The 24,528-nt window shown below is 42.4% G+C and overlaps 1 protein-coding gene across 3 annotated transcripts in view; it reads right to left on the reverse strand.

The window, feature by feature from the left end:
* The window catches only part of ITPR2 (inositol 1,4,5-trisphosphate receptor type 2), a 263,348-nt gene that overhangs the window by 79,548 nt on the left and 159,272 nt on the right, over window positions 1-24,528 (reverse strand). The gene's annotated exons all lie outside the window — the stretch shown is intronic.

Raw genomic sequence — 24,528 nt, forward strand, 5'->3', positions numbered from 1 at the left:
ACTTTCTTTGAAGTTTCTTTTAAACTTATTGATTATAAATCAAATACCTCCACCTCAATAATTTTCACTAGCTACCTGTAAGATCCGTATATTGAAACAAATTCTACAAAGAGCCAATGCTCTGCAGTCAGCATGTCTGTGCCCTACCCTGCCATGGCAGTACTTTCTTCCTATTTTCTGCAGCTGAGTAGTATCACTCCCTTTTCTCTGATCTCAGATAATCCAGCTGATCATCTGAAAGAAGCCACATCACATGAAATATTAAAACAGAGGTATGGCATTTGATAGAATAGCTTAAAAAGCATTCTCTGTATCTCCTTGTTCCTTTACTTCCAAAACCACAACCAGTCAAAATTTGCATGCAGCTCTCTGAAGATCTTCCCTTTCATTTTGCATATGTTCTGCAACACAAGCCACACTGAATTTAGGGTGGGGGTACCAATTACTTGGTGTTTTTATTTTGCCTTCAGTCTCCTGGAACACCTGCAGTCAACACTCAGCTTTGCAGAGGCAGTAGGTAACACAACAACTGTAGGTGTGTGTGTAACCTAAGATGTTATAAAGAAAAAAGTATGGCAAGGTCTCTGATGATTACCACAAAAGGGGAAAAATTGTTCATTTCAACAGCTTGGCAGTAAAACAGTACTTTCTTCCTTACTTTTACTCACCTACTGGTTTTAATGAAAAACAGTTCCTAAAAATACATGCACCAGAAGCACTCTCAGTACTTGCCAGCCCACCAGCGCCTGCACTTTAGTGCAGCAGTCACCTTTTCAATCGAAACATGTCTGTGGCCACCACAGACAGCAGGGAGTGGGGAAGCTAGTCCCCGAAACTTCTCAAGAAGCACTACTCACACTCCCAGTTCTCTGTTAACTTAGCAATACTTCCAAGAGCAACCACAAGCCACGGTGGGGCTTCACTGCTTCATGTACCTCAAGGACAACGGGCCTGTCCACCTCAAACAAGTGCTAGAATGCAGTATTCTGTATGCGTAGCCTGACAACACCATTCTTTCCTAGTTCTCGTATTTTGATGTTTTCATTTGATAATAGTCTATACAGAGTTCCCTCAAACAGCCAAGGAAAGTGCAAGGCCTGTAGTAAAATATCAAAGGTCATAAATACAATGGCTGCAAGAAAAATAAAAAGTATCACCTACACATCTGCGGTACCAGGGAATTTATTAGGTGGATTTTCCAGGTGAGCTTAAGCCAGCATGCTCTACACTACAGAGGAAGACAAAGAACCAGAAGTCTCTGAGGACCTCACACAGAGACAGATTCCTTCCCAGCCTAGTTTGTGACGGGGTTTAACCCTGCATGCATGGACAAGGTACACTAACCAAGCTTGTAAGAGATTTTTAGATGGCTAAGAGCACCAGCTCCTCCTGCTCAACATCCTGTCTCTAGCTGCGACCAAACTCTAGTGTCTTAAGAGGAAAGTGAACCTCATTTTCCACCTCTCCTGAAGAAGCCAAACATATTATTGAAGAGGAAAAAGTTCCCACCAGAACTGAGAAACACGGACTAAGAACAAGGATAAAGTCTCTTTTCAAACTCTCTCAGGCATATATGTCACCAAATCATAAAATCGTATCACCAAATAGGATCATAGAGCAGAAACCCTTCCTAACTCCAGGCTAGGACCCAATCCAGAATGGGCACTGCATTGAGACAAGATCTTTCAATCAGAAAGGCTGGCATTTGCCATACCACTTGATTAACCACTCAGCTTGAGGCAACATCCTCAACCAGCAATCTATGCAGTCTGTTGATGACTAACAGAGCGCCATGGTAAATTTATATAAACAGTCACAGTACAGTCATGGCAAGAAACACCAAAAGCCATCTATATATAGTTAAGAATAATACCCATGGTCACAAGCTTTATTGTTAAATCAAAACAGCCTTCATTTTATCAGGAAGAACATTTAAGACCATGAAATAGCATTTGACCATGTTGTGGAGGACCGTGTCAAAGGCCTTACAGAAGTCCAGATAGATGACATCCATTGCTTTTCCCTTGTCCACTGATGTAGTCATTCCATCACAGAAGGCCTCTAGGTTGGTAAGGCAGGACTTGCCCTTGGTGAAGCCATGCTGGCTGTCTCGAATCACCTCCCTGTCCTCCATGTGCTTGAGCATATCTTCTAGGAGGATCTGTTCCATGATCTTCCCAGTCACAGAGGTGAGGCTGACAGGTCGGTAGTTCCTAGGGTCCTCCTTTCTACCCTTTTTAAAAATGGGTGCAATGTTTCCCTTTTTCCAGTCACCGGGGATTTCACCTGACTGCCATGACTTTTCAAATATCACGAAGAGTGGCTTGGCAACTACATCAGCCAACTCCCTCAAGACTCTGGGATGCATCTTGTCAGGTCCCACAGACTTACATATCTTCAGGTTCCTCAGGTGGTCATGAACCTCATCTTCTCTTACAGTGGGAGGGACTTTGCTTCCCCAGCCTCTGTCTTGCAGTCCATCACTCAAGAGGTGTGGGAAGAGAGGTCGCTAGTGAAGACTGAGGCAAAAAAGTTTTTGAGTACCTCGGCCTTCTCCTCGTCTGTTGTTACTGTTTATCAGTCTTGTTCATCGGGGCGGGTACAGTTTCTTTGACCTTCCTTTTCTGGCTGACATATCTGTAGAAGCCCTTCTTACTATGCTTTGCATCCCTTGCCAGGCTCAGCTCCAGCTACACCTTGACCTTCCTGACCACATCCCTACACAACTGGGCAGCCTCCCTATATTTTTCCCAGGACACCTGTCCCTGCTTCCACTGCCTGTGTATTTCCTACTTGCCCTTTAGTTTGACCAGCATGTCTCGACTCAGCCATGCTGGTCTCTTGCCTTCCTTTCCTGATTTCTTACACCTAGGGATTCAGAGCTATTGCGCCCTGTGGAAAGCATCCTTAAAGATCTGCCAGCTCTGTTCTGCTCCCTTGTCCCCAAGGGCAGCTTCCCAGGGGGTCCCTAATTGACTAACTCCTTGAAGAGCTAGGAGTTTGCTTTCCTAAAATTCAGGGTCCTGACTTCACCAGTGCATGATCACTGCAGCCCAGGCTGCCTCCAGTCTTGACATCACCAATTAGCTCACTTGCATTGGTGACTATCAGGTCCAGAATCACATCCTCTCTGGTAGGGCTGTCTATTGTCTATACCTGGCTTAAGAAGTTATCTTCAATGCATTCTAGGAGTCTCCTGGATTGCCTAAAGTTCACCGTGCTATTTTCCAGCAGATGTTGGGGTGGCTGAAGTCCCTCAGCAGGATGAGAGCCTGTGAGTGCAATGTTTCCTGTAGCTGGAGTAAGAAGGCTTCGTCCTTGATCAGGCAGCCTGTAGTAGACACCAACCACAAGGTTGGTGTTGTTACCCACCAACCACAAGGTTGGTTGTTGTTACCTCGGTCTCTGATTCTTATCCATAAGCTTTCAGCCTGCTCATGGCTATTTTTCAGAGACAGCTCTTCACACTCTATCCATTTCTTGATGTAGAGGGCAACACTTCTGCCCCTCCTTCTTTGTCTGTCCCTTCTGAACAGCCTGTAGCCATCAGCAGCTGCACTCTAGTCATGGGATCCGTCCCACCAAGTTTCAGTAATGGCAACTAGGTCACAGAATCATGGAATCGTTTAGGTTGGAAAAGACCTTTAACATCATCCAGTCCAACCATTAACCTAACACTACCAACTCCACCACTAAACCAATTAAACCAATTAAGGGTAGAGTAGCAATTTCATGTTTCCTGGCTTGGTGGCTGGATTATTTTTTAATGAAAGTAAAAACCAGGAATCATTAAGGTTGGAAAGGATCTCCAAAATCATCAGTTCAACCATCAACCCAATACCACCATGTCCACTAAACCATGTCCCAAAGTGCCACGTCTACCCATTTTTTGAACACTTCCAGGGATGGTGACTCCACCACCTCTCTAGGCAACCTGTTCCAATGCTTGACTACCCTTTCCATGAAGAAATTTTTCCTAATATCCAATCTAAACCTCCCCTGACACAGCTTGAGGTCATAGCTTTCTAGCAACACGGTGGATTCAAACTCCTCCCATTTGTTGTCCATGCTGCGTGCATTAGTGTAGAGGCACTTCAGCTGGACCGTCGGCTGTGTCACCTTCTTAGAGGAACACCCCTTAATTCCTTTGAGGTATTTCATTGGTGTTTCCCTGTTGGCTCCTATTACCTGAGGAGCCCCTGGCTCATCTCCATAAGACTTCAAGTGTGCTGCAGTGTACCCAGCACATCTCAGTGCACCAGGCTGAGGGCCCTTGCTAGCACTCTGTCCCTCTAGCCTTAGCGTGTCATCCCACAGCTTGCCACGGGCAAGCCCGGTATTATCCCCCTCCCCCATCAACTCTAGTTTAAAGCTCTGTCAATGAGCTGCACTAGTTCATGAGCAAAGACCCTCTTCCCCCTTTGAGAAAGGTGAATCCCATCTGACGCCACCAAGCCTGGTGCCGCATAGGTCATCCCATTATCAAAAAACTGTGTGAGGCACCATGCTGGAACATGCTGGAAAGACCCTGCTCCCAGAAGAAGTGCCAATCCTGCTGGCATAGGTGTCTGGATATGCTTTTATGGGAATGCCAAAAAACATAGTCAAGAACCACCGCATCAGGCAGACGAGGCAAACTGCTGCCAGGGCAAGAGAGACAGCCATGCCATTGATAGCCTTGTAAATGGTTTCCTAACTTAGTACAGCCACAAAATTAATATTGCCCAAAAGCAAATGATCACAGCAGTAGCATGAATAAGCAGTTTGCAGCAACTATTACTGACACTCACACTACTGAAGCAGAGGCCAAAAATAAAAGCACGCTAGGCAGCACAGTGCTATCTTCTCTGACTACGTTTCTATACGTGGCAGAAGTCCCGACCTTCCAAGCTGAATCTCTCTGCTGCTGGCTACAATACACTTTCTTTTATACGTCTTATTAGAGTATGGAAGTGGCATGTAAACATCACTCAGCTGACTGCAATCCTTCTATAATGGCTAGAACATTGTATAGCTTTGAAAAAAACACAACGAAACATAACAGTCTTATTGTTACCCATGAATACCACTGTATTGTCTCTAACAAAAGCTAGGATAAAGACTGAGGACACAAGAAAGCAACAACTGGGTATTGTTGTTGCAGTTTTAAATACCTAGGGATTGACAGACAAAAGTTTCCAATAGGGAAAAATTATTCCAATAGGAACATGTAGCCACAAACAAATTATGTTTTCTCAGTCCATATTTCATTATACTACTTGGTCTTTACACGGGATTTAAATGCCTTAATAGAATGGTTTATTCACTTTCCTTCTCCAAGCCTGCAAGAAGCTGGTTCCACGTAAGGATGGGGTGTTCTGCACAGGGAAGCAACAGCTGAGAGAGGTATGTAAGGCTTATCGTGGATACCTGCATCAGCACCAGCTCACTGTATAACACTGCCAAAAATTATTTTTCCTGTCTTATATAACTTTGCACACTTCTTAAGGAACTGGAATGATAGCTACAATGTTCAGAAGGCTGAACTAGATGATCTGGTGATCTCTTCTGGTTTTCACTCTACATTAAAATAATGAAGCAGAAATGCACAGATGATCAGTCATAACACAGAATAGGCAGTCATGTCCAACAAATATTTCTGTGCTACAGTGGGTGATGTTGTGATTACATTCCAGTATTAGTCCAGGAGGATGCATGGAATTTAGGCACGTTAAATCATCAGATTTTAATAACTTGCAGCCAAGTATAAAAGAGGAGCTGGCTGGGATCTCTGGCCTACTAATACAGGTTATCAGAAAGTTTGGAACAGAAACAAAATCCCCGAGAACCGGGAGAAATCTAACGTGCAATGACAGTCTTAAAAAAGTATATGGGAGTACTACTTATATTTTTACTAATATCAAACCCACTGCAGTGAGTTTGATATCAATTCTGGGAAAAACAAATGAATGGTTGATTTTGAGCTCCATTAACACAAAATTAAAGGAAACTACTATAAACCAATGGTAGTTACGATACTGGCATCATGTTGTAATAATTGCCTCAGTATGGGTTTAAGAAAAACAGACCTTCTCAAACTTCTGAAGATTATCTTCTGGTGTTGCTAATAATGAAAAATTCATTCTTGTAAAGTTTGACAAAATGGTGGTGTGACACAATCCTGTAAGGCAAAATTTTTTATTAAGTAACCCCACAGGGATAGTTATCAAATGGCTTAACAGCTAAGTGACTGACAGAATTCAACGTGCAATTCAAAGCAAGAAATTGTAAACAAGTGTATGGGCTTCTAATGGGCAAATTCATGGAATATTTATTGTCTGCCTGATTTTTTTTTTCAATGAAATGGAAGAATACAAAAAATAATTATTAATAGCATTTAGAAGGGACACAAGAAGAAAAGGGGATGAGGTCAAGTCACTGATAACAATTTAGGCATCATTTATTAAACTGACTAGAAGCAAACAATATGCACCTCATTATGTCCAAACCTCTGTATGTCTAGTTATAGAAGTAATAACAGTAAAATGCTGAACACCATAAAATGGAGGACTCTGTTCTAGGAGGCCATGACTCTGGGGAAGAATGGAAGGTCTTGGAGAAAAATCAGTGGAATGACAACTCCCAGAAATCACACAACTCTGGAAAGGATAACAAGAGCTATTATGTAGGATTTGTGAGACTATCTTACTTCTCCATATTCAGGGATACGTTACTGTAGGAATACTGCATCACAAGTTGGTGTCCACAATTCAAGAAGGCTGACAAATCGGATTAGGTGTGGAGAAGTTCCACGAGAGCGATCAGAGAACAAAACATGCCTTCTCATCAGAAATTCAAGGCTTTCAATCTACTGAGTTTATCCGTCTAAACATGAACTACATGAGCTCTGTTTCTGACTACCTACATGAGAAATCTGATAATGAATGACTTCAGTCTACAAGATAAAGGTGTACAAAACAATGGTGAGAAGCTGAAGACAGAAGTTCAGCTAGAAAAGAGGTAGAGGCAGTTCACGGGTTGAATTTTTTTTTTTTTTAAATATATATAACAGTAATGGCATTTAGCTATTGGAACAGCTTAAGAAGAGGTGTGATAGTCTCTATTGCTGGCAGTTGCTAAATCACGACTAGGTGGCTTCCCAGAAACAATTTGAAGATCTCATGGTCTACATTAGGAGAACAAGCTAGGTGACAAAAATATGTCATCTCACATAATCTATGAAGACATCACGCCAACTTTTCCTGTAGTAAATATAGATAAGGCTAGAAGCCTGGCTTTCTATGAAGGCTGTTTAAAAAACACCTACTTCTATACATTTCTTCTCATCATTTATAAATGAAATTTCTATTCTGCTTGGTCTGAGTGTCTACTTCAGGATGGTTTCTTTGTTGTTTTTCACCCATTTTCACATTATTTTATTCCCTTATTTCCTTTGGACATGAAACATGGTAGGGGAAGGATGAGTTTTGTGCAAGTGGCTTCTGTGAAGATACCAAGCACGGAAGTTTTATAACCCTTTAAAGTATGATTCAACCTACTCTTGAAATGTAAGATGGCACAGACATCTTCTCATCTCCAAAATACATCAGCTGAGGCACACAGCTACTACACACACAGTGTTGCATAAGAGTGAGCTTGGAAGAGAGCCTCAGAGTCTTGACTCCTACTATGTCCACAAAGTAGAAAATTTCTGTCTTCATGAAGCCAGCAACTTCCAGGGGGGCTCGCAAGTTGGGGAGGTTGTTTATTTTGGGGGGTGGGTTGTTTGTTTTTACACAGAGTGAGCTTTTTCCTAGTTTTGATCTTTTTGCAACAAGATGTTTTAATAGCCAACTGATAGTTGAAACTGGTATATTTTCACCAGCAAAATATGACACCCAACAGCAGGGTTATTTGCACATTGGGGTGTTTATTCACCCCAAGGAAAAAGCACTTTTAAATATGAGGCTGGGTCCAGCTGGTGTCCAGCTCTGCTTCCACTAAAATCAATGGGAGATTTGCCAGCAACTTCAGTAGGAGAAGGAGCAGACACATACTTTGCCTGGCAGAAGTTTTTATACAACTCTAAAAAGAAAAAAAACCAAATATGCACCAGACTTCATGACACAGTTCTCCTAGGAGAGCAGAACTGGCCACCCACACCTCTCAGCTGTCTCTCATTAGGCAGAGACGCCCCACATTTTAAATGTGCCATTGTTCAATCCTACACAAATCTGGTATTAATCCCACTTGTCTTAATACAAATTGCCTACATCACAAATGCTAACTGATAAACCTGAGGTTGTAACTAGTGCAGAGATTCATTAACAGGTTCAGATAAAATAAAGAAGCAGTAAAGAGCACGACCCTTCTCTAAAGCCAAACTACAGTGGTTTGAAAAAGTAGTTCATTTTTTTTAGCAGTCTTTTAATTATTCTTTCCTTTGCAGTTCCAGGTTCCATAGAAAGCTGGAAGCTTAAGTGCCAAAACATTGCAAAACAAATGCTATTGCCAGTCTATTTTCAATATGGATAGTGAAAAGAATACTGGACATGTTGCAAGAAAAACACTTTTTGCCTGGTAACTGTCCAATTTTGCACCCTGAAGAAACTCAGGAAAGTGTCATATTAAAAGAAAGATTTTTTTTTTTGGCAGTATCTCTAAAAAGTGTCTCCAATACGAATACAGCAGGAGAGAAAAACTGTTTGGATTAGTGAAAACCTCAGCATTGGTGCATTCAGACTTAGACTGAAAACATTTTTAAAATACAGTTTGATTTTTTATATTATCAAATTTTACTACTGACCCATAAAATATTACTAGCTGTCAAATGTCCATTTTTTTGTCCAAATATAAGATCTCTAAACATAGTCATGGCTTTTGTATATATAGAGCAGGTCTTTGTTGTGGGCAAGTATTATTGTTAATATCTGTCACTTGTCCTGTTGCTCATTTGGTTACATGGTTTCTATCTGTAGTCATAAATTGTGCACTTACAAAACAGATCATGTTTGCACCTATGTAATTTTTCCTTTGCAACTTTCTCCAGTACAAGACAAAGCATTGAGACACACAATAACCCAAGTTCTCCATCACTGAAAGAAAACAATGTAAGATTTGATCACAACTATTCAGAAGCATTTATGACTGCACCATCAATAACATACTGTAGAAAAAGACCAGATCTGAAAAGCATAATTTTCAAAGACTAAAATTATCTAACTCTTATGCTGCAGGGGGTAAACTTTCAAAGTGATGCACAGGGAGTTATGCACACAAATCCTATTATTTGTTAACAGGATTTCTGTGTGGAACTCCCCATGCTCTGCAAGAAAAATTTACCCCTAAGTGTCCTAATGTGAATATTTACCAAAACAGATACTTAATTTCCAGATGCATACTTATGAGCACTACTGTGCTTTGACGTTTTAAGAGCAATTTGAAACTGGTAGCTAGGGAAAAATAATAGAAGTGGCCAAATAGTATTTTCATTACATTATTCTGTTTCACCATGTTGCTATTATGTTGAACTTCAAAGTCAAAGCATTACAGATACCTGATTTACTAGATAAGGGATGCACTGCAGACATACTGCCTGTCCTATTTTGAATTAGACATGCTAGGATCTTCAGTTGTTGGCTCAGGATTTTCAAAGTGGCTCAGGAGGCACTTCTGTATTTCAGTTTTCACCTGCTCATTTTTACCCATCACCAGCTTCACTGAATTCTTGACTTCATCCTTGCCTACTAGTAAAAATTGTTGAAAACACTTCCGAAATTCAGAATTTGTTCTAAGGCATTCCAGGTATTCATGTCACTGCTTATGTTTGAAGGAACCTATACATTTTCTAAACCAGGTTATCATGATTATTTTGCAATCTAGTTTACCAGACATCTGGAAATTTTTCTATGCATTTGATGTGAGTTCTGGGTTGTATCAATACCAAATGAGTACTTCATGGTTTGGGGTTTTACTGTGGAAATGTCATTAAACTGTGACCTGTGCCACTTTCTCCAATATATACAAATATTCCCAGTTAATATTAATTACTCGGCTAGAACTCCTCTGTATGTCTATATTATTTAAAAAGAAAAAAAAAAGAGAGTGATATTAAAAGGAACTAATTCTCAGCATTTACTACCTTGCAAAATAATCATGGGACATGTGCCTTGTCTCAAAACAATCCCAAGACCTCATCAAAACCAACCATTTTTCCTCTAATGCCACTTATTCCTGCCTGAACGCCACAACATTCAGTACACGTAACTGCCAGGTTCTGTCCTCCCATGATTTACAGATGGGCTTTTGACAATGATCAGCAACCCTACCTATAGTGACCCAAGAACTAGCCTGACAAAATGACCAACACACCTGATGCTTCTGAGAAATGCCCCTTGCATTCTCAGATGAAAACAGATACCAAATTATTGCTGATTTCTTGGACTTCAGGCATTAAGGAGATAAGTGTGTGTATATATGTGTGTGTGTGTACCTCCAAGTATACTTGCATTTTTAGGTGCTTAAAGACAAAATCAGGCCTTAAACAGCTTAAAAGGAAAGACCTGAATTCACTTTAAATTCTTGAAAGGCCAACATAAAAAGCTGGGCCAAGGGAGTTTGCACTCCTACAGTCTGGCACAGACTGTGGCTACTGTAAAGGAAAACAGCTGGTCAAAACATATTTAAACATCTCCTATCCATGCAGCAAAACAGGAACAGCTAAAGGAATCCAGCCTTGTGGCAGTTCAGGGCAGCAGCAATGTTTAAACTGCCAGTGTTATCAACAGTTTATGGAAACACAGAGTAAGCATCTACTTTGCTGGAAAATGAGCACACATCAGCTCAAAAGAATAGCCTGGATGGAATGAAGATATAGCGTGAGATGTCCTAAGTGCTAATTGCAGTGATAGGCAGATTCTCCTTTTGCTCTATACTGCACAGCATGGCAAAGAAAACAAAGCATCTTCCTCCATTTGTAGGTAGGGGAGAACAATTCCCACCTGGAGCAAAGCCAGCTACTGCACTGATTTCATATATCTGTGAAATTAGGAGGCATTCAGACTAACAGAAAAGTAGAGCAAAATTAGACAACACTACAAATCTAGCACTTGGTCTTTGTTAGCTGTCCATTTTGACAGGGATAATTTGAAAATATTTATAGTTCATGTCCCCTGGTTTTAGAAAAGGTACTAGTTTGAATAATTTTCCAGTAAACTTAATTGAGAATTCTCCATTAATGCCAACTCTCTCAGTTGTATTATCCTTTTTCACGATAGCTGGAACTTTAAGCTTAGCACCTAGAGTTATGTGCTTGTATGAAAATTCCAGTTCACATTAAAAAAAAAACCCAACCCGAAAAAAAGCCCCACAATGTACACACATGCCTCACCATTTCTACTGCTCCCGGTCCCAGGAACAGTACTTGGAAATGTGAATTCCATGTGGCCAGAGCCAGAAGGCCAGAACAACAAAAAGAAAAAAAAAAAAAGAAAATATGTTGTTGGGGTTTTGATCATTAAGAAACCAAACAAAAGTAACTTCATCATTTTTAGGAGCCTACTCATGACCTTGATTGCCAGAGGTGGTAAATATCAAGCAAATATGAAGCAACCTTTTCCAGCAGATTTGTTGATACTGCATGCTAAGAGGAGCTCAGATCCTTGCTGCTGACTCTCAGCAAGGACATAGCTGCTGACACTTGGCTATCATTGCAAAGCGCCGCATCTCCTCTTCCTCAAACGGCAAATCAGCACATCCACTGCCAGCAATGGAGCCCAAGTAACTAAGAATTAATGGTGATCCAGGATTATGACGTAAGGCCATCCTAGAAGAAAAGAACCCCTTGACAAGGTAAGAGAAATGGTAATCTTACAACTAAAATGACATTATTGAAGATCTGAGCTCTGCTTCTGTTCTGGCAAAGGCTGTGCTGCCACGTGGAAGAGTTGGGCTCCAGGATAACCTGACCGCTGAATTCCTTGGGAGGCTGGAAAAAAGCATTTGGCTGGTTTATTCCCCAGGAATGAAGAATCAGGTCTTGGTTTAGACCCTAGGTTAGGCCAAGCTACCTCAACTCCCATTAATGTCATTAATAAGTGAGCAGGCTAAGCACCTATCCAGGGGCAGTCACGGTATATCCTGGCTTTTACCTACTGATGCACAAAACTGCAGTGACTTGGTGTTGGAGCTGGTCTTTCTTGGCATATCTGAAGTTTTTACAACAGAGTGTCTCTTCCAAATGACAGACAGACATCCTGATTTTTGAAGGCATCTTTTACCAGGAAAAACCTCTCTGTTTTCAAAGCAGTTCTCAATCTTCCCTTTGAAATTAGAGGCCAATATTAGCTTTCTACTCTTGGAGTCTAAGATTTGATCAGTTCAAACAAATAAACCTAATAACGTCCTTTGAAGAGTGCTATGGATATAATTCTGACTTTGCGTAACACTGCAGCAGAAGTTTCATAAACTGTTTCTATTAGCCAAAGTTGCTGAATGAAACCGAAACGTTATTAAGAGAGTAACATTTTGTTTTTAATAACTTTCAGAGGTATATTAGCTGTCATGCCAGAGCTCAATAGCTTCTTAGCTGTCGTCTTATTTTAGGAGCCACATCAATTTCTAAATGCTAAGTTTCACAAAGTTCTCTCCTAGGCTGAGCAGGAAAAAAACCCCAAATTCAAGCAACTCTAGAATTGGTTGAAAAAATGACCAAAATTTGCTTGAAATTACATCAGCTGTTCAAAGTTAGAGACAAGGGAAAGACGAAGACACATTTTCATGAGGCTGTCTCAGCTTTTCACATTCCCACTACTAAAAGACAGATTCATGTTTATATAAAATTTAATATGCAAGCTGTTCACCCATAATATTAAATTGCCCCTTTATATTTAATATTTGCTAAAATTGCTGAGTTATTTATGTCAGAGATAAGATTGCTGCACATGTGCAGTAGCTGATCACCATAATATATTTTAGTACACATTTATTATGAAGCTGTTGTCATTATAATGCCTAAATTTCTATTGCTTCCAAGGAGAAATATATTATCACCGGAATGTTCCTACATGCACAGCATGCAGTTATGGAAATACAATGTCATATGCTTCTTTAGAGCTGTTAAGTACAGCATAGATTGACGGTGAGCCTGCAGAAAATCTGCTCTGGAGGTCCTACAGCTGACTGCCATTTTTTCTACTGTGTTTCAAGAGTACTGATATCCCCACTAATGACATCCCTCTGATAATGCCATGCAACATCCCAACATTAGGGCTCAATGGCATTATGAAAACCAAGATGAACTTAACGGTTCTAATAACTGGAAATTAGACTGTATACGCATGCCAGCCAGTCAGTGCTTTGAATGAATACAAAACAAAACCCATCAACAGTCTTAGGGGCTACATAATTCACAGCTCAGGGTATTCTGATTATTAGTAAAATCCTCTGTTCTGAATGCAGCATTGCTGCTGCATTTAGCCAGCATACTCTGTGAAAACCTTGTTAAAAGGTTGAGTAGGGTGGGTAATAGTATAGACAAAGTTAGTTCCCTAAGCTAGATCAATGGCACAGTTTCATCTGAAGTTGTGTTTACTATGGGTTGCTATCTCCTAGAAGGCTCAGAGAAGTGCTGGGAGCATACAAAGGTGTGGAAAAACTGTGGTATAAAAGATTGTGATTGGTCACCTTGGAAAAGAGATTAAAAGATGTGACAGCAGTACAGTAAAGTATGGGTGGTGAGGAGATGGGGAGGTTGGGAATTCCTGTTTCCTCTCCCACCCAAAAAGGGGCCTTCAATGGAATGTAAAGATGGTCAATGAAAAACTGATAAAGAAATACTTGTTAACCCACACATAATCAGATGGCAGAACTCATTACCATGGGAAGTCACTGAGGCCAAGAATTCAGCAAGACTCAAAGAGGATTTGGGCGTTTCTATAGACAACAAGAGAAACCAGTTACAATAGCAAATGTTAAAAAAACAACTATGGGAAAAAAGACAAAATCTCATGCTTTAGGGGCCATAGATTTATGATCTTACTGTTAAGGATTATCCCAAGACTTCAGGAAGAATAGAAAACTTAAACTCTGCCTACAGTGGGGATTCTTAGACCTTCTGAAGCATCTGGTGACGGCCACACAGAGAGACAGCACTCTTAATCCTCTGGTCTGATCCTCTTTGGCAATCCGCATGTGTTTAAAAGAGAACATGAAGTTTACCAAGTCTATTTGTATTGGATCCAGAAACCAGTGCAGTGCAATGTAGATTCAAGAGAAAAATTGTTTTTATGAAATCTCTGATGTGGAGACACCCAGAGCAGAGCACTACAGTGACCCAAAATACCCACTGGAACCCTACATTTGACAGGCAAAAAGCAGAACTGCCGTAACAAGAGAGTACATTACCAAAAACTTAACATGAAAAAAGTCTGCATTTCACCTATCGGTCTTCATCTTTGCTTAGCAAAATACTACTGGTTTATATAAAAATGATGGCAGGTAGAAACACTTTAGCTTTTGGACAAAAGGCAGCTCCTTAGAGAGAAGTTCTACGCTTCCTTCTTCAGTCAGACATTCTGCTGGTGTTGACCTGCGTACCCACTCTCACTTGCTCAGCCAGGTAACTCTCCAAACTTGTCCTTCTACCTCCCATAGATGACTTCTCTGTTCTTGTCCAAAATACCTCATCCTCTTAAGACACTAAAGAACGCCTTTGCATGGCAGAGGCAGCCACAGCATCAGACTTCTCAGTTCTGATGACAGCCTATGAACACCAGATCCCTTATTTAGCCCTAAATAACACTGCCCAGAATGTCACCATTATTTAGTTCCTTTGACTAATTACAACTTTGCAATGACTTTGTTACATAAATTGGTTTCCTATACATACTAAGCGCCTTTCTGTCTCCCTGCGAGTCCACTTGATGATGAAATGGCTTTTTGACTGCTACGGATTGAGTGTCATGCAGATGCTCTGCCTACATACTTAATGTCCTTCTCTGGCCTAAAATTCACTATACATAGAAACAAGTATTAGTATTCTAGCTGTGGCAACCAGAGCTGCCGAGACTCGGCCAAAAGCTTGACAGATTTATATAGTGCAGAAGGGATGATGTAGAAGACCAGGAGAGGATCTGGATTTTGTCTCTCCTGCTTTGCTGTCTTCCATCTTTTTTATTTCTTCTTGTCCCCTCTGAATTTGCCTTTTTCCTCCCTGTCCCCTGGCTGTACCAATGACACATTATAATACATGTGACACTTGATTTGTAGCTTCTCCCCTGGCAATCATGCCTCCTTCTTTGGTAAAAGGAAAAGGGCAAGCGAGAATGTGGGAAAGAGGCATCTGGTTAAAAGTTGAGCCTGTTCCTCCTCCTCCACACTGAAACCACTAACCTGAACACTCAGAAGAAACACACCAGATGATTCGCTATAGCAAAAACATTGGAACTAACAGAGCAAAACCAAGATGAAGCAAAATTATGTCAAAAAAAGGACAGGACGACCTCAAGATGGAAGTGGGTTAGCAGGTGAAAAAAGTTCCAAGCACGGCATTCAGTTTTGCAGAGAATTTTCCTCAGGCTTTGATATATGCAGATAAGTACCTCAGACAACAGCAAAAAAATCATTATAGATTAGAACAGAAACAAATCTTCAGTGAACATGCATTTTGCAAATCAACAAGATGGGGGAAGGAAAGAGGTTAATCTTCGGAGACTAATCCTGGAGCACCCTCAACTACAAGAGAAGTCAAAGGAAACTAAGTATACTGAGTACCTGACAGAGGACCTAGATGAAACTGTGCTACTGTAAACTTCACATTAGGATGATTCTTTGGTGGTAAAGTAGAAACTTTCCTTGCTGCAAAGCCCTTAACATTTTCAGCACAAGACTTAGGTTTAATTTTAATAGGTCTGGGCAACAGACGTATTTACAGTGGCAAAGGCTTTTTATATTGCTTTCACTAGCAGAATGCAGAGGCTAAAATGGCTAATTAAATACAAAAAAATTCTATTAACAAAAAAAAAGTCAGAGCCAGTGTCTTTTTAAAAATACCTGATGTTTAAGGCAGACTAAATTGAGTCAGTATCTGGGAATGTGTGTGCTCTGACCTGTGTGAAAAGGCAGCCTGGGGTACCGTGTACAGGCAAGACAGTTACCATGGATACCTCACTGCTTTAGGTGTAGAAGCTTAACATTACAAACAACTTTGCAGCATTAGGCTACTGGCCTCATAAAAACATTGCAAAATAACAGTGAATTCTGAGATAACCATTATGATCTGTTTCTTGACATGCAAATATAACTCTTGCATCATAAAGAAAAAGACAAAAGCAGGACTGAGAGGAAATGGCCAGATCTTGCAGGCCTTAATTTACAGTCCGCTCCTGAAAGATGCTATGGTCCTCAGCTCGCACTGATGATAATGGGACCTGCAGGTAGGCAGCTTGTCTCAGAATACTGTCCTCCTGCCTAAAGTTTTACCTAAATTAGGACTCCAAACTTGAGCCAACACAACACAGGCAGAAGGAGATGCAGCCAGAGTTAAAACAACTCAATTATTGATCACAAAAAGCTTTCCCTTTTAAAGTTTCCCTTTAACAGCACAAGTTACTCTGTAAATATCTACCACAAGGTTTATGGTATCACACATGCCGACTACATTAAAGGACAGCTATTTCACATGAAATGTTAGACTGTGTTCCCACATCCTTCAAAGATCACTGAGTCTTTGTGGGGAGATGCTAAATATGCCTGTTGGGCAGTAAGCTGTGTGCCTACTGAATGCTTTCAGTAGTCGAGAGATGCCACAGATTTCTTAGCTTCACAACTGCAAGCCCATTTCTTGGCCTAAATACCGCTCCACCTGGCAGACACACACTCTCAATAGAAAATCTGCTTCATACCACTGTGTCCAATAGTGGCAAAGGATATTCACCCCCGTCCACCAAACTATCTGATCTATTGATCCAACAGTCAACCATTTTTCAGACAGTGAATGCATGTCTCGTCCTTCAACCTAGAGCAAAGGTTCACAGGAAATCACTTGAGATGCTTTCTCCTGCTTTTGGTATTAAGTTATACACAAAAGAAGTTCAGGTGCAGGTGAGGCTAGTGTTATATTTCAGGGGATGAAAAATCCATCTCAAGGAGATTTATGATAATATAAACTATTCCACCACTAGGAGCTCACATGGATTGCGTGCGGTGCTCATAGCTGGCTCTTACATCACTAATACGGATGCTTCTACAACAAGATTACAGATGTATTTATTGCAAAGCTGTAATGGTCAAACCCTTTCATAAGGCACGGCTGCTAAACAACAATGTGCTGGAAGAGCTGCTAGTTACAAGCTAAGAAGTAAGCAGAGAAGTTGGAGCTGATCTCAGATGCAGATAGGTGCGCCTGTCGGGTGCGTTCAGCTCATAAGACAGTTGAATACAGATGTGCATACCTACAATGTTTCATAATCAAATAACATGTATTCCTCCAACTTTTCACAGACCTATCTAACAGATGAAAGTGGACTCCTTCCATGCTTTGTCAAATGTTTCCAGCAGTGGGTGAGTTTCCATACACTATAATAAATTTTGCACTGAAGGCACCCTAAGTTTTTGCTAGCACGGTGGTGTTCAAAAAACGGGTAGATGCGGCACTTCGGGACATGGTTTAGTCTAGTCTACCCTTGATTGGTTTAGTGTGGATTTGGTTGTGTAGGTTAATGGTTGGACTGGATGATCTTAAAGGTCTTTTCCAACCTAAACAATTCTATGATTCTATGATCTTTCAACCTTCATGGCACACACTGTACAAATGCAAAAGGAGCACAAGCAAAAACTAAACTCTCTTCATCCAAATGACTAGTATGCTAGATCTGTGCCACAAGAGATCGTTTTTTTAATATCCGCCTTTCCTTGTGCCCATAAAGACAAGAACGAATAATATAGATCACATAAATTCCAAAGTAACTGATTCTATCTGCAAACTAAGTAGGCAGATTTGAAAGTGACACGGTGCCAAGGGCCCACTTAGCTTATTTGAAAGCAGTGCAGGTGCTTAGGTCCCCACGCAGTTGGAATTACTGGCAAAAAATAATCCTTAGTTCTGATCTAAGCTCTCCCCATCAACCTTTGTTCTACGACTACCCTAGTTTGGTAACAGTGAGGAGCAGGTGCAACGACTCTGAACCAATAAAGACCAGCTTCTTGGTGGGCAGGGGTGGCAAACTTCCTGCTTGCTATGACTGATCCTTTTATGCCGCTCAGTTAGCACAAAGGAGGGGAATCCAGACACCAGCCCACAGCGAACACTGAGCAGGCAATGCTAGCAGCAAGGGTGCAAGGGAAGTGTGGCTGGAGTCATCCCATCATGGCTCTAATATCATTAGAAATCTTTTCACTGGCTTTAATAGGATTTGGATCAGGTGCAAAGGAAGCCACCTTACACTTCCCTGACCTGTTGCTCCTGTCAGCACAGCAAAACAATCAAATCCCAAGTATCTATTTTTGCATGTCTGCACTCCACAAAGGACACCCCCTCCCAAAATCCACACACAAGCAACCTCAATAGTCATAAGTCAGCTTGATTCTTCATATATTAATGAGAGGAACTAGTAAAGTAGGTAAGAAAAGGAAGTAAAACATTAAATATAAAATTTTAACTTGGTATCTTCCCCTCTAACAATGTTCCTGGGTATTTTAAGTAAACAACCATCCTAGAAAAGCCTATAAGTGGCTAGAGCTATAATTATAATAATATCAATCTTAGCATCCAGATAGACGGAAATGAGGTACAGAAAATGCATATTAAAGCCCCACATGTAACAGAACGCATGTCCAAAACCATCACTAACACTGTACAAGTTGTAAGAACTGCCACCTGATTTTTCTGGATTCTGCCTGTGCTACAGTTTAACATCAAAGAGAGCATTTTAAAAATATTTCATTATGTGCAATGTTGGCTGAGGTTTGTTGCTATTCCTTGCCCTTCTAATGAAGAGATTAGGTAGATTTACAGCAAGACATAAACTCCTTGGTGTTTTCCTAGAGAAAGAATCCCACTCCTCCTCATTTAAAAGCTGCTAGCCTTGCTGTAGGTGGTAATTATGTTGAGGGTGAATTGCTGTGGTTTCTGTCTGGCAACACACAGCACTGGCACATGCAATCCCCACACTGTCTGGAAACAGCATTACATCAAACCATCCAAGCTAGTGGCTTACACAACCAGCTACAGCCCTTTGAAATCTGTCAGCTCCAGTGATTTGCTATGTGCACTTCTGCTTCTCAGACATCAGCTTCATCGCATTTATCACACAGGTATCAGGCTCCTTTAAAAACAAAATTTGGAAGCATCAACCTTTAACCTAACTTAAAATCTTACAAAGAAAAAACCCCTGCATATCAAACAGCAAGCAACTGCTCGATCTTAACACCAAATCTGAACTCAGTTCCTGAGAGCCTGTGGGAGCATCCATGCAACACTACAGAGAGGAACCTCAGAAAACACAAACCAAGACAGCACCAAAACGGAAGCTGCACAATGCTGCTAGCAAAATTAGTTCATGAGTTAACGTGGAGCTAGCCTAGGGATCCCTAATGCAGGGCAGCACTGCACCCTGTAAGCAGGCACATCCCATAGTTAAATCTAAGAGCTATGGATCAGGTTCTTAATTAAATGCAGTTCTGCTGGGATCCCTGCACCAAAATTAAAAATCACTGAGAAATCTCCAATCAAACATTGCATTCAACTTCATGTTTCTGGCTGTCAAGGAACAACGTTGTGTTACATGAAGACCTGTGAATAAGTAGTTTCCCCTGAAATCAGTGGGACCAGACACAAAGCAGGGAACTGCTCAGCCCAGGAACAGCTGTATCTGCCCCAGCATCATAGCTGTGTGTTAAGAATGCAATAGCCTAAGTCACAGAATCCCTGCATTTTCTACACGATTTGAAAACAAACACGTTGTACTTTAACAAGAAATGCTGTAACTATGTCCTTGGAGGATTGTTGTTCTGTACCAAAGAATTATTTCCCTTGCCTCCCCTCCCCCACTTCCCTCCCCTATGAATTAATAAATGAATTTCTGCCACAAACCCTCAAACCATATTCTTCCCAATCAAAGAGTAAAACGATACCCAAGAGAGCAAGGCAGCACAGAACCAGTGAGATCCTGCAGACAGCTAGACTGGATGGAAAGCTCCTGCCACAGCCACACACAGATGGGCACACATGCTCAGAAAGCCTATGGGGGTAAAACAGGACAATACCAGAAAGAGGATTACATCCAAACGACATTGCTGGAAAATGTTCTCCTGGAACCGGACAGCTGAATCATCAGCGACCAGACCAAAAAGGATGATACACAACAAAAGATGGTACATGTAATATAATAAGTAAGCAGAGATTCCCGCCCCCCACACCCCCCATCCCCGACCGACCCTGCACTACAAGTTTGGAAAAAATTCCTTAAGGGCATGGTCCATATTATGGGAGAATCCAGCATACACGTTTATGGGCAAATATATTACAATCTGCATATATTTTCTGGGGAAATGAAGCCTGTAGTTTTGCTCAGGGTCTGCACTTCAGTGTTTTAGCAAATGGGGGATGAAACGTCCGCCTGTGAACTCAGCCAGAATACAAATCCAAGAAGATGGGATTCTTAAAATGCTTTTTGTAAGATGCAGTGCTACAGGGCCTAAATAGAAAGCTTTTCAAAAAGTCATTGCACACAGCCTGAGAATAAAGTGTGAGTCCCAGCAGTAGCCGCACAGCCGGTATCCACATTGTACAACAATCGCACAGCTCAAATCGTGACTATGAAAGGACAGCCCAAGCAGCAGGTGGGATGGAGGGACGGCACGGAGTCCATACCCGAGCACCTCTCCCTCTCCAATCCGTCTGTTCATCAGTCATGTCACACGGGCTGTTCCCCTGCAAGGAACGTCCAGAGGAACAGAGAAGCTAGAAACGCGGGTCCCAGGCAGGGGAAGCATCTGGCAGGCATCTGTAATTGAATTCCGGGAGGACTTGGTCTATTTTTAAAATTCTCTGTAGGTTAGCTTTTTTTTTTTTTTTTAAAACAGGTGAACATTTCCAAAACTTGACGCAGTTTTCAAGTTTCATTACATACATCTCCGAGTTCCAGCACTGTATAAAAATTGTGCAACAGCAGCAAAGCACAAGCAATCAGAACCGGATCCTAAAAGTCTGCACCAGGGAGGGAGGAAAGGAATTGGTTTTATTTTTAATTGTTTATTTTAGGGATAAAGAACTTTTGTTTTGAAGTGCAAACACACAAACCTCTTCTACTGTATTTATATCCTAAACTAGAGGGACACTGGTTTTCTACCAACTCCCAAATAAAACAAATTTCATTGTTATGGACTGTGCTTCTGCAGTATCTGCTAACCCACAGCTCTGAGGGAACATTGATATCTAAGGAATGAAGCCCTACAAAAACTATCAAAATGTGAAGATTTTCATCATGTTCTTCCCATAAGTGGTATCTGAACAAGGTGTTTTCATTCAACCAGTCTAACACCATACCAAGTCACCGGCAGAGCTAACCAGCGCTCCTGACTTGCTCTCATTTGTAAGCGATCTGACCTGCTCAAGCTGTAGTTAGAGCCTTCCGCATCTTTAGAGCTCCTTTATCTCCTTTAATGCCTGCTAGATGATAAGCGGAGTCCTAATATTCTCTCACCACAGCCTGGGAGAAGAATGGTCACTTATTCTGAGAGGGAGCGTGGTGTTACTCTCCAGCTGTCCAGATCTCTGGTTCCGCTTACCTGTTTGGGCACCACCTCTGCTTAAGAGACGCAGGGTCTGGGACTACTTCCTTACCCTTCCTTGGATGGATGAGCGATGGATGGTAAAAGGAGCCTAAACACAGCTCAGAATGGCTAACATGAAGCAGGAGAAAACGAAGACTGCTAAAGCTGCACAGAGGAAAAGTTCTCGTTTCCCTCACAGCACAGTCCAGTCTGAGCTATACTCATTTATTTTCTGAGTTGCTGCAGCAAGTTAAATTCTCTGATGATAATGAGCAGTCACCGACTGCATCACCAACTCGTTAAATCAACTCAGTATCCACTCGTTAGCAAGCACATTTACACACTCCGGATTTAAGACTTGCTGTCTAGTAGAAATGTAGCATATGGTATTTGTTGGGATATAATTTGTATTATTTTTGTTCTGATTTGTGTAAAATGAACCTTATGTAGCTATAGCATGCCTCCTTCTGTCTTTTGATAGTGCCATTGTACACACAAAAACTGTTACTTTTAAAAAACAGTCAGAAGATAAAGCCAGGATCATTTTTCAGGGCTTTGCAAGACAGGGTTATGTAACTATACATTGCAATGTATATTTAAACATTGGTACGTTAACTGCGTATATAGAGATAAAGCGAAAGAACAGAGGAAGAGAAATAGAAAGGAAGGAAAAAACCTCTAAACACCAGAAAAAATACCATTTTGTAATGCTTATTAATAAAAAAAGTGACTCCAACCATAACTTCCTCTTGGAAATATAATAAATACAGGATAATAGAATGTGTTTCATATAAAGTGATATTACTTGCTGAATATTCCCCAAATGCACAACCAGTATACCTGATCTTATCAAACAACATTAGATTTTGTTGCAAGCACAGCTTTATAAACGGCTATTTTCTTACTATAGTGGTGGCAGGGGAAATGTTTAAGAAGAAAATGTTTTGACTGCCATGCAATCAGACTGCCTGTAAACAGCATATTCGGGCCCTTAGAAAGCAGGGAAGATTTAATACAGCTTAAAATTTCAGAGGGTTTGGTTCCTTCGCAGCTCCTAGGCAGCAATATTATTCTTTTCAAGGCCAAGACAATGAACATTAACTTCCATCAGGGGAGGAACGATGAAATTTCAAACGTACTTTGGGGAAAAGATGGGGTGAATGTTGCAGGGTGGGGATGGGGGAAGCGCTTCTGTCTTTCAGCTCTGTTACGTCTATTAGCTCCTCAGCAGCTTATTAATAAAAATGGTTGCTTAAATTTTAAGCTGCCCCAACGTTTCGTTTGTTTGTTGGTTTGGTTTTTTTTTTTTTTTCCCCCTGCAGTCACAGGACCTTCTTTTTGCAGAGAACTGGATAAAAGGCAAGAGGTTTATGGCAAGAACATTTGCAGCTTCATACAGCCACCCCTGCGTAATGCCACTAGGGAGCCTCACGTATAAAATAATTTATGAGAAGTCCTAACAGGCCACCTGCATGCACAAACTTCAGTGCCTGCAAACCGGCATCCTCTGCCAAAAACCTGTCAGCCTCTTGACGACTGTCAATCATCCCGAAACCTGAAGAGTCAGCTTTGCTGCCTGCGGGACTGCTCTTAAGAGGCAATGGCGAAACAGGCGAGGACCAAAGCCCTCCGCCAAGCAGCAACTAAACGGTGTGCCGGGATCTTTTGGCAACGGGAGGGCGGAGGAGGAGGAGGAGGAGGAGGAGGAGAGGCTGCTGTTTCCTCCTGTTCGAGCCAAGTTACATAACGCCACATTTCGGGCTCTTTTTTGGCGGCACGATGATGCCGTATGCAATGCAAACCGTCCCTGCCGGGATTACAAGAGCAACTTATCAATTCATGCGCAGCTAATCGACCCATTTGCTTTCCAGTGTCTTTTAACAGCAACAGCGTCCCTCATGCGGGCTCACGACCGTTCCACGCAAACCCTAATTGCATTTTTCAGGGCCGGCGGCACCGCGCGCGGGGCACGTGACGGGCGGCCCGCCCGCGCGCGCGCTGCCAGACCACTGCGGGCGTTACGTAACGGCGCGCTGCCGCCGCCGGCGCCGGCCCGGCCGGGGGGGTAGGGGGCGGAGGGAAGAGACACGAACGGACGGACGGGACACGGACAGACGGACGAGACGGACCGCGCCCCCGCCTCAGCGGCGGGGCGGCAGCCGGCCCCCGCCCCGCTCACGTGCGCGGTCACGTGCCCCGGGGGCCCCCGGCGGCAGGCGAGGGGGAGCGGGAGCGCCAGCGCGCCCCCGGCCAGTCGGAGCGGCCCCGTTAAACCCCTCGCCAGGCAACGGGCGATTCCCGCGGGCGGAGAGATGTAGAGTATTACAGGTAAAAAACCCTTGCGCCTTGTATTCGGCCTCCCCGCCCCCCCCGGGCCGATGCTCACCCCCCAGGCTACCGGGGGAAGGCAGCCGGCGGCCCAGCCGGCCGCCCTGGCAGATAAGCCGCCAGCCAGGCACCCCTCCGGCACCCCCCGCTTGCCGCAGCGTCGGTGCAGAGGTCTGGGAGCTGGCGAGCCCCGAGCCGGCTGACTGCCAGAGGGCCGGGCCGCTGCTCTTCCACGTCCCTGCCGGCACCCCTGCCCGGCTTGCAGCCCAAGCCCCAGCCGAGCATGAGCAGCGAGGGCCGGGTAGCAGCCCTCTCCTGCTTAGCACACGCTTACCACACCAGGTATCATTCACCCGGAGGGATTTTTCCACAAACAAGGGCAGGCACTATTTAACAATGGATATATATTAGCTGTTGGGGACAAAACATGCGCCCCCCCCCCCCCCCCCC

The sequence above is a fragment of the Pelecanus crispus genome, chromosome 1 (genome assembly GCF_030463565.1).
Source record: "Pelecanus crispus isolate bPelCri1 chromosome 1, bPelCri1.pri, whole genome shotgun sequence".
Lineage (NCBI taxonomy): Eukaryota > Metazoa > Chordata > Aves > Pelecaniformes > Pelecanidae > Pelecanus > Pelecanus crispus.